We start from the raw sequence: 9898 nt of genomic DNA on the forward strand, positions 1-9898 counted from the left end.
AAAACAAAACAAATAATTGGCAATGTGTAATTTTATTTTATTGCATTGTATTGCATTGGATTGCAGCGTTTTTGGGGAGTGTGCTTAACTGGCAATGAAAATCTTTGTATTCTTTATTCAGTTAATTATTGCAAATAATTATTTTTTCTTTTCTTTATTATTATTATTATTATTAATATTTTTATTTAATAATTATATACAGTATAGTTTTTTATTTTGCACTACAGCAATCCGAATTTGAGAAGAAAGTGTTCTCTTGTTTTTTTATTTATGCAACTTTTGCAAATAATTTTTTTTCTTTTCATTTATTCTTTCTGTTGTTAGTGTTTTCAATTAATTTTTTCTTTTTTTTTTGCATTACAGCAATTGGCTTTTGAAGACAAAGTGTACTTAACTGTAAATATCTTAATAAATATTATAAATTATACTTTATTTATGCAATTAATTCTTGCAAATATTTTCTTTCTTTTCTTATTTCATTCATTCTTTTATAGTATTATTATTGTTGTTGTTATTAGTGTTTTTTATTCTTAAATGTGTTTTATTTTGCATTACAGCAATCCGAATTTGGGGATTGTCAATAAATATATTTATAAAAATCCTATAATTATACTTTGTTTTGCAAACTTTATGCAATTAATTCTTGTAAATAATTTTTTCTTTTATTTCCTTGTTATTATTATGAGTATTATAATTATGATGGTGATTATTATTATTACTGTTTATTATTATATTATTTATTTTGCATTATAGCAATTAAAATTTAGGGGAGAATCTGTGCTTAATTGTCAACAAATATATTAATAAATATTCTAAAATTCTACTTTGTTTTCTTTATACAATGAATTCTTTCTTTTTTGGTTTGCTTTTGCTTTTTTTTTTTGCTTTTATGCACCTTTTGTGATTCTTTTTTATTCACTTTTATGTAAGCAGTTTGATTTGCCACTGTGTATAAAGTGTGCTATATAAATAAACCGTGCCTTCATTTTTTTGAAAAACTGTCTGAATACAGTTTCCATTGCTATATTACAGTCTCTGCGTCTGAGATGATCCACGTGAGTTTTCTGCTGCTGGAAAGGTGAAACATTGACCCCGAGTAGTAAAACGGTCTGCTGCTCAGGTGGGTTCAGGAGCAGAGAGGAAACCATCGCTGTATGTTTGCAGTTTTCATCACTCTCTAAATCTCTCTCTGTCTCTCTCTCGTTTCAGGACTGAACTGTGATTGCCATTAAGGTAAGAAGGTTTTTTCCCGTCCTCTTCTGCTTTTCTGGTGTGGTGTTAACCTCATGGAGACTTTGGCCACCACACACCGTTATTTCCACGCTGGACCTGAAACCTGATACTTTTGTTTCTGGAAAAGTGACCCTCATCATTTCTGCTAGACTTACGGCTCTAGCGTGCATAATGAAAGTGAGGATTTTGGGTGCATGCATGAAAAACACTTATTCACTTCTTTAGTTTTTATCACTTGGCCAAAAACCAGTATGCAGTATTTAAATATACTTTTGTTTAGAGGTGGAAATCCATCGGCACATATTCCTGATTTAACTTCTTTAACTATATTTTAACTGAACAACCAATAAGTAATCGGTAAGCACATATTTCTAATTTAACATTTTTTTTAATCATTTTATTTTTTGGCATGTTTATATTTCAACATTTATAATAATTTTTTTTTTATAATTATTTATTGCAAAAATTACATTTTATTAATCTTTAAATCTGTTATATGAAAAACAAATAAATATTCTGTATGCATGCATTTTTTTTTAGCCTGCATAAATTAATATTTCAGCATTTTTAATTAAAATAAAAAAATGCATCTTTAACTACATGTTATATGAGTTACCATAAAGTAATGAATATGTGCATATTTCTAGCATGTTAGGTAATATTTCAGCAATTTAAAAAATTAAAATATTAACACTATTTTTATATATTTTTATTTTTGACTATACTTTATATGTACAAACAAAATAAATCGGTAGGCACAAATTTCTATTATAACATTTTTTAATCTTTGTTAATATTTCAACATTTTCAATTTAAATAATAATATTATTGCAGAAAATACATGTTTTATCTTTAACTACTTGTTATATGAACAACCAAAAATAAATCTGTTTCTAATTTCTAATGTAACATTTTTAGCATGTTTAAGCATATATTTTAACATTTTTAATTCAAATTAAAATATGATTTATTTTAAAAATAATTTTTTGTTATTATTAACTACATGTTATATGAACAACCAGAACAATTAATGATACTGATTTAAGTTTCATGATCTATAAGTGTTTTCCTTAGTTGGAAGAACTGTTTTTACAATGCAGAAAATACTGAATTATAATTCACCAAGTGAGTGAGATGTTGAAGAATTAATGCACAGTTGATTTATTTGAATAATCTGACTAATTCAAACAGATGAGGATTATGAGATTTTCTTTGCCATCATTACAGCTAAAGACCAGGTGTAAATGCCCTCCAAACGCATTTGAGACGGATATAAATCAGATCGCTCAAACCACTTCAGGATGTGGTCTGGGCCGCATTCCAGAAGAAACTGGACAAGTGTAAATGCATCTGGTTGTTGAAACCCTTATGCAAATTTTACTCCTCCCAAAATGTTAAAATAATTAACATGTGAGAGCGTGTTATAGGCTGTATGACATCAGTCAGACTGCACTAATGCAACACACATCGCTGTGGACGAGCAGCTGAGCATTTCTTCAGCAAGCTGACACACAAACTGCCACAAATTAAACAAAAAATTAAGACACAGACTCTCAACACACAATCATCTTCATTAAAAGTAGTAAGACAAACGTATCTTTCCAGTGCTGATGCCGCACACTCTCCTTCTTCTTTTTTTGATGTTGGAATGAGTTGTTTTTTAATTGATTGTGGCTCTTTTTATTTTATTTTTTTTTAGTGGTGTGTGTAGCTAACTGTAGCTAATCACAAAAGACAGATCAAAGGATAATGAAAACATTTTCGGGTCACATTTTACCCAAAAAACAAAAAAACAACAACAATAAATAAATAAATAAATAAATAATGGGCAATGTGTTTATTTTATTGCATTGCATTGCATTGCAGCATTTAGTTTTCTTGAGAAGAAAGTGTGCTTAATTGTCAGTAAATATCATATCATCAGATAGATATCCGATCAGTGAAAACTCATGAAATGACCAGGTGTAAACAGGCCCTAAGAGCAGCTTTTCTCACCCTCTGACAGAGATCTCTCTAGCGGCCCACAAGGGAATTTCATTTACAGCCAGTCAAGCAAACTGCATATGATTCTGCTTTAAAACCATTATGCTCTCCTGAAAGCCTCCCTCCTATGTGAAGCTATATATTTGGAGTAGATTGAACTTATTGCTCCCTGCTGTGGTATGAAATATTGAGACAAGAAGATTACAGAGTAATGTACTATCTAAGAATATTTAATAGTTAATAATAATAATAATATATTCATTGGGCCCCAAAATCTGAAATCTGGGATTTAAAATATAATTTAAACTGGGAAATAAAAAGCGAGTATTATAAAATATTAAAACAAATAAAAGTAATGATTTACAGTTAATAAGAATATTTTACAGTTTCTGCAGTATTTCTACATGCAGAAATGAGTCTTATTTCCTCTTCTGAAATTACAGCAAAAACAGATAATATAAAAATAAAATCTATTACTAAAATAACAAAAATAAACAAAAACCAATTAATAAAAATGAATGTATACTATGTGAACATAAAACCAAACTAATATATATATATATATATATATATATAGATATATATATATATATATATATATATATATAAACAAAAATAATAAATAATACAAAAATAACAACATTTTGACTCTTCAAACATTTCTTTTAAAGGGGTCATATGATGTTTTTTTTTAAAGATCATTATTTTGTGTATCTGGTGTAACAGAATATGTTGACATACTTTAATGTTCAGAAAACACATTATTTTTTAAATACTGTACATTATTGTAGGTCCTCTAGGCCCTGCTCTCTCAAAAAAAAGTAGTTTTCTACAAAGTCCCTCTTTCTGACAAGCAAAGTCTTCTCTGATTGGCCAACTGACCCAGTGCATTGTGATTGGCCGAACACCGCAAGCACTCGTCGGAAATGTAACACCCCTTTCCATAATCACGAGCTTCAACCTTCAAAATAAATGTAAAGTCAGTTGATAATTTCCTGATTACCATCAGTTCAAGCCTGAAAGGGGAACAGAGTTGCGTGACAGACACAGTGATGAAGCTCGTATGTGTTTGCAGTACACAAGCCACGGACGGTTAAGACCACTGACTCCACTGTGTGACCCTGACTCTCTCTCTCACACACACACACACACACACACACACACACACACACACACACACAAAACGCGCAAAACTCCGCATTTGAACAGTCAACAGCAAATACTTAAACTAATAACAAAACATACTTACAGTAGCTGATTGTCGTAGCAAAGTCAGAATTACCTCCTCTCCTAGGTTCACGAAAATGAAGTAAATAAAGTGCTTTTGCTTTCTCCTAGATACACACAGCATCTCTCTGACATGACTGCTTCAACACTAACTGCGGTCACTGAAACAACGCCTGCTTTCTTTGCGTGAACATTTGGGCGGCATTACTCAAATATTTCCACATAGTGACGTAGACATGTGGGGGCGTGTTTGAACGAGCCGTTTCAGGAGGGCGTGGCAGTCTTAACTTTGATAAAGAATATCTCTTTGGATTTTCTGACTTTAATCTTTGCAATCTTCTTCATGCACCAAGAGCTTGTAACACTCCAAAGAGAAAGGAAATATTTAAATCACATCATATGACCATTTAAATATTGTGTTACCTGCCGATTTTTTTATTATCTTTTTAAAATTAAATTTAGTTTTTATTTTTATTTTTATTTTTTGTGTGGAAATAATACAATAGAAATATGTGTTGCCTTTGTAAAAAAAAAAAAAAAATCATAATAATAATTAAAATATTCATCTTTTTTTTAAATTTATTTTTGCAATTTTTTTGCCTTTATAAGGACAGGGCAGTCATTTAGACTGGATGTGATATGGGAGAGAGAGGGGGGTACAGGACTGGTAAAGGTCCACAAGCTCGGACTTAAACTTGCAGTTTAAGCAGTGCTTAATGTCTGCGTACTGCCCATAAAGCTATTGGCGCAGACAGTAAAGACATTTATAATGTTACAAAAGATGCTGTTCTTTTGAATGGTCTGTTCATCAAAGAATGAACATCAATAAAATGTATCACAGTTAATCAGAAATGTTTCTTGAGCAGCAAATCAGCATAATAGAATGATTTCTAAAGAATCATGTAACACTGAAGACTGGAGTAATGATTCCAGTTGATCACAGGAATAAAATACATATTAAAATATGTGAATTAAATAGAAAACAGTTATTTTAAATAGTAATTTAATTGTAATAATTTGTCAAATAAATGCAGCCTTGGTGAGCAAAAGAGACTTAAAAACATTAAAAAATCTTAGTGACTGCAAATTTTGAACTGTTTATCTATCTATATATGTCAGAATACAGTGTTTCTCCCTGTGGAACAGTGCTGTCTGAGAAAACATAAGAGTTTATATTTGTTTGTCCATCAGCGGACATGATAAAGCATCAAGATTTAAACAGATGATTGAAACAGCAGGCTGCTGGCAGCTGTACCTTGTTGTGCTAGACTCTCATTACCTCTTAAATCTTGTTATTTTCCAGGCAAGACAAACTACCGGCCTGTTATGCACTCCACCATAGCCTTCCCCTCCAAAAGAAAGAAAAAACTAACCCAAACACAAAACAAAGGCCTGTTTTGGCAGCCTAATGGTTTATAATTGTGTGTTTAATGGTGGGGGGGGGATGCGTGCTGCTACTTGCGATGTGACGAGCCTGTATTGAGCTTGTGAGAAAGGAAGCACCAGGAATATCAATACATCCTCTGCGTAGATTTCCAGCAGAGTGTGACGTTCGTGTGGGGAAACGAGCTGCGCGGAGGATACTTTCCTTATTATGGATTTGACATGAACTTGGCCCTCGGCTCTGGGGAATGTGATGAATGCATTATTTGATCTTCCTGTCTTTGTTTACCTCTCTGGGGCGTCAGCGAGCGGCCATTCTGCAGCGACTCACAACACACCGTTAGTGCACGTCATTAGATTTTTTAATAAACAGTAATCACTTCCGGCCCTTTTGATGGACTGCCGAAATGGTAAACTGCAACAATTATTTTTGGCTAAACAAAGGGACTGAATTCCTGGCGTGTAAAGCAGAAGAGTTTATGAGTTTATGAGCTCAAAGTGGGGAGCGTTTTGGCCGCTGACTGATGCAAACCTTGACATCTTATCTGTGAATGAGCAATTACCAAATAAAAGCATGTCTGACTGATCAGTTTATAAATAGGGTCAAAACAGTGCACCCTACTTAGCATTTCTGGGAATGATTTCACATATTTTACATTAGTGCAGGATTGTTATCCTTAACTAAAACTAAAACCGTAAAAAATATTTTCGTTATAACATGTCAAGTATACTTGACATAAAAAAAAAAAATAAATATACCTATTTTATTTCAGCTAGCTGCCAAGGCAACATTTTCCTTTAGTTTAAGTTAAACTACAATAAACTAATACAAATACATTAAAATGAATAAAAACTATATAGACATTTTAAAAAATCTAAAACAAATAAAAATGACAAAAACACAAAAAATTACAAAAACTTTAACTAAAAGTGAAAAAATATAAAAATAAAGTTTAGTACTAAAATAAAAAAAAACTAAAGGTAAATTAATAAATATTTTATAGATATTTAGAAAAAACAAAAATCACAAAAACGTTAAAATTACAGCGAAAACAAAATATAAAAAAAATCTAGTACTAAAATAAAAAATAAACAAAAACTAATAAAAATGAATAAATATTATATAGACATTAAAAAACAAAAAAGACCAAAACACTATAAATTTGCTAAAACTTTAAAATGAAAGTGAAAACAGAAAATATAAAAATTAAATCTAGTACCAAAATAACTAAAACAAAAACTAACAAATAAAAATTAATACTATATAGACAAAAAAAAAATAAGAATGACAAAAACACATTACTAAACCAACAAAATTACTAAAACTTTAACTAAAATTTAAATAAATAAAAAAGAAAATATAAATATAAAATCTAGTACTAAAATAACTAAAACTAATAAATAAAAACTAAATAGTATATAAAAAGTATATAAAAAAACAGTAAAAAATACAAAAACAACAAAATTAGTAAAACTGAGTAAAATTAAAGTGAAAACTGAAAAAGTACTAATAAAATCTAATTCTGAATATTAACAAAAACTATAACACTATAAACATGCACTTGTGTGTAGAGCTTATTGGTATTAATTTCAGTTGAGATATTTCTTTAGAAGTAAAGTGCCTATATAGACAGCTAAGCAGTTCACTTTTGTTTTTAGAATGGAGCGATCTGCGTCACCAATGTCAGTTTTATACATTCAAACCAGTGACATAAAAACGCCTCATAAATGTCCTTTTTTTTTTGTTTAGGGTCATTGTGGTTCTCAGGAAACCCCCTGATCTGCTGTTGTCAGGCCGAGCGGAGTGTTTCCTCGCTGTGATCCAGGGAGCTGTTGAGCTTCACTTGAGCTCAATGCTTCAAAACATAAATGTTAGAGCTGCTTCCTTAATGTGCTGTGCAGTGGAAGTCTCTCGCTCGCGGCCTGCGTGACCCACAGCTCCTGAACCTCAGCTGCCACTGAGAGCTTTAACCCACATTCTTACAGACCGGACACGCCATATTTTTACTGAATGCAGTGGGAATATTTCAACTACTGTGCTGATAATGTTACGCAATCTGCCTGAAACACAGCACCGTGTGAGTAAACCACTTTCAGATATTGCGTAATCTGTTAAAGTCAACAAAAAATGGCACTCAGATACCATTTAACTTTGGTATTGTGGTGCATTTCAGTAGAAAATAAGGGCGGGACTTGATGTTTGTCATTAGGAATTGATTGGATGGTAAAAAAAGGGGTGTGGCTGAAAATAAAAGGGCTTAATGATGTCATCAGGAGAGGAAGATCGTTTCAGAGCGAAATATTTAGGACTAAATTTAAGATTCATTTATTTGAATCCTAGATAAAATCCAGCAATGTATATTTTAACAATGTTCTTACCTTTTAACTGAATATAAGTAAATGTTTTCACAATAAATATATTTTATACTGAATCTAAGCAAATTAAATAACGCATTTCATTTTAAATTAAATTAAATAGATGCATATAACTGATAAATTGGTGTGGTGTGTGTCTGTGTATGTGTGTGTGTGTGTATATATATATATATGTGTGTATATATTTATATATATATATATATATATATATATATATATGCTCTTTTGTTGATTTTGATTGGTTCCGTTGTCCTCATTTGTCGTTAAAATGTCTGCTAAATGTAAATGTGTTTATTTATATATATATATACTGTATATGCATAAATATACTTGTGTGTGCATGTATATATGTGTGTGTGTATATATATATATATATATATAATAAAAAATCTAATATATACATCTTACATTTATACCGTAAAATTTTTTGTTGAGTGCAGCATTATTGCATTTTGATTATACTGCACATTATCCCCCCCAAAAAAGTTTTGCACTTATGAATCATACAAAATCTAACACAGGAACATGCATTAGGAAAGTAAAACAGTCCATTTTGATTTTGACTTTAATACGAATAAAAGCATTTTGAACCTGTAAGCGGTATCCCAAAGCGAGTATAAGCGAGTCGGTTTTGGGACATTATGGATGTATTGCATTTTTGCGTTTGATAGGATTTTGGATGGAGTGTTCTGGTGATTGGTGGGATCTCATATATTTCACAAATGTCCCTGCGTGACATAAATGCGAAGAGAAATGCGCGATGCACATCTGGAGCAGCGCGCAGCCGTGAGATTGAGTCTCTAACGCAGGTGCATGTGGCTGCGTGTGAGCTATTAATGGGTAAATTCAGGGTAACAAAATAATAAGATGAAAAATTGAAAAGGTTTTGGCTCTTTGCACTCACGAAACATGTGCTGGATGAAATATGCAGACTTTCCCCTGTCAGCTTTTACTTGATGGAAATGTGCTCGCTTCCTCCCAGTGCACCTCATCCCTGCGGACGGCGCTCGGATTTCATTTCTTGGCCATGAAGTGGCCCTCGGTGTGCAGTTTTGGCCATCGCTCGCGTAGCCTTTCTAATGTCCTGATGCGGTTTCCTCCTCCCCTGTATGTGACAGCGCTGTCGACCGCGTGGCCTCTTTACTCGTCTTCATAAATCACTCAAATCCGGAGGCCCACCCTTGGTCTGCAGTGCCAGCGTGGACAAAAGCTCTCTGTAGAAATAAGAAATGAAACCACAAGCGTCCAGCTCTGCCCTAAAGGCTCACGCCACTCCGCTGTGCGCTGCCACTTCACCTCTAACACCAGCTTTGCGCAAAACCACTGGAATCGCGTCCACGTTTTATTGCATGTTCCTTTAGCCCAGAGGACAAACTGTCAACGAATCAGACATTTGACATGAAACAAGATAATCACACATTCTGGTCAACAGGCCATTTGAGTAAAATGGAAAAACGAGTTGTAATACTTGTAGTGTTCCAGCAGTTTCTTGGAAGTGTAGTAAATTTCTTCTATTTCTTGTCTCAAGCTCTCTCTCTCTCTTGCTCCCCAGTGATCCATTATTTGACAGTAAATTTGGGCCTGGACTTGAGTGGCCTCGCATGCCTCTTCAGCCAATTGTCTTGAAGTTTCTGGACACTACGCTCATGTTAGGTATGGCTTATACCCACATAACAGGCTCAATTCATCACTCTAG

At 32.5% G+C, this 9898-nt stretch overlaps 1 long non-coding RNA gene across 1 annotated transcript; it reads left to right on the forward strand.

Annotated features, from left to right (window-relative positions):
• Positions 1–1030: 1030 nt before the first annotated feature.
• Positions 1031–9898, forward strand: LOC109113516. Its single transcript, XR_006157554.1, has 4 exons — positions 1031–1120; positions 1210–1233; positions 7577–7904; positions 9755–9898. It is a non-coding gene; the product is annotated as an uncharacterized LOC109113516 (long non-coding RNA).

The sequence above is a fragment of the Cyprinus carpio genome, chromosome B20 (genome assembly GCF_018340385.1).
Source record: "Cyprinus carpio isolate SPL01 chromosome B20, ASM1834038v1, whole genome shotgun sequence".
NCBI classification, from domain to species: Eukaryota; Metazoa; Chordata; class Actinopteri; order Cypriniformes; family Cyprinidae; genus Cyprinus; species Cyprinus carpio.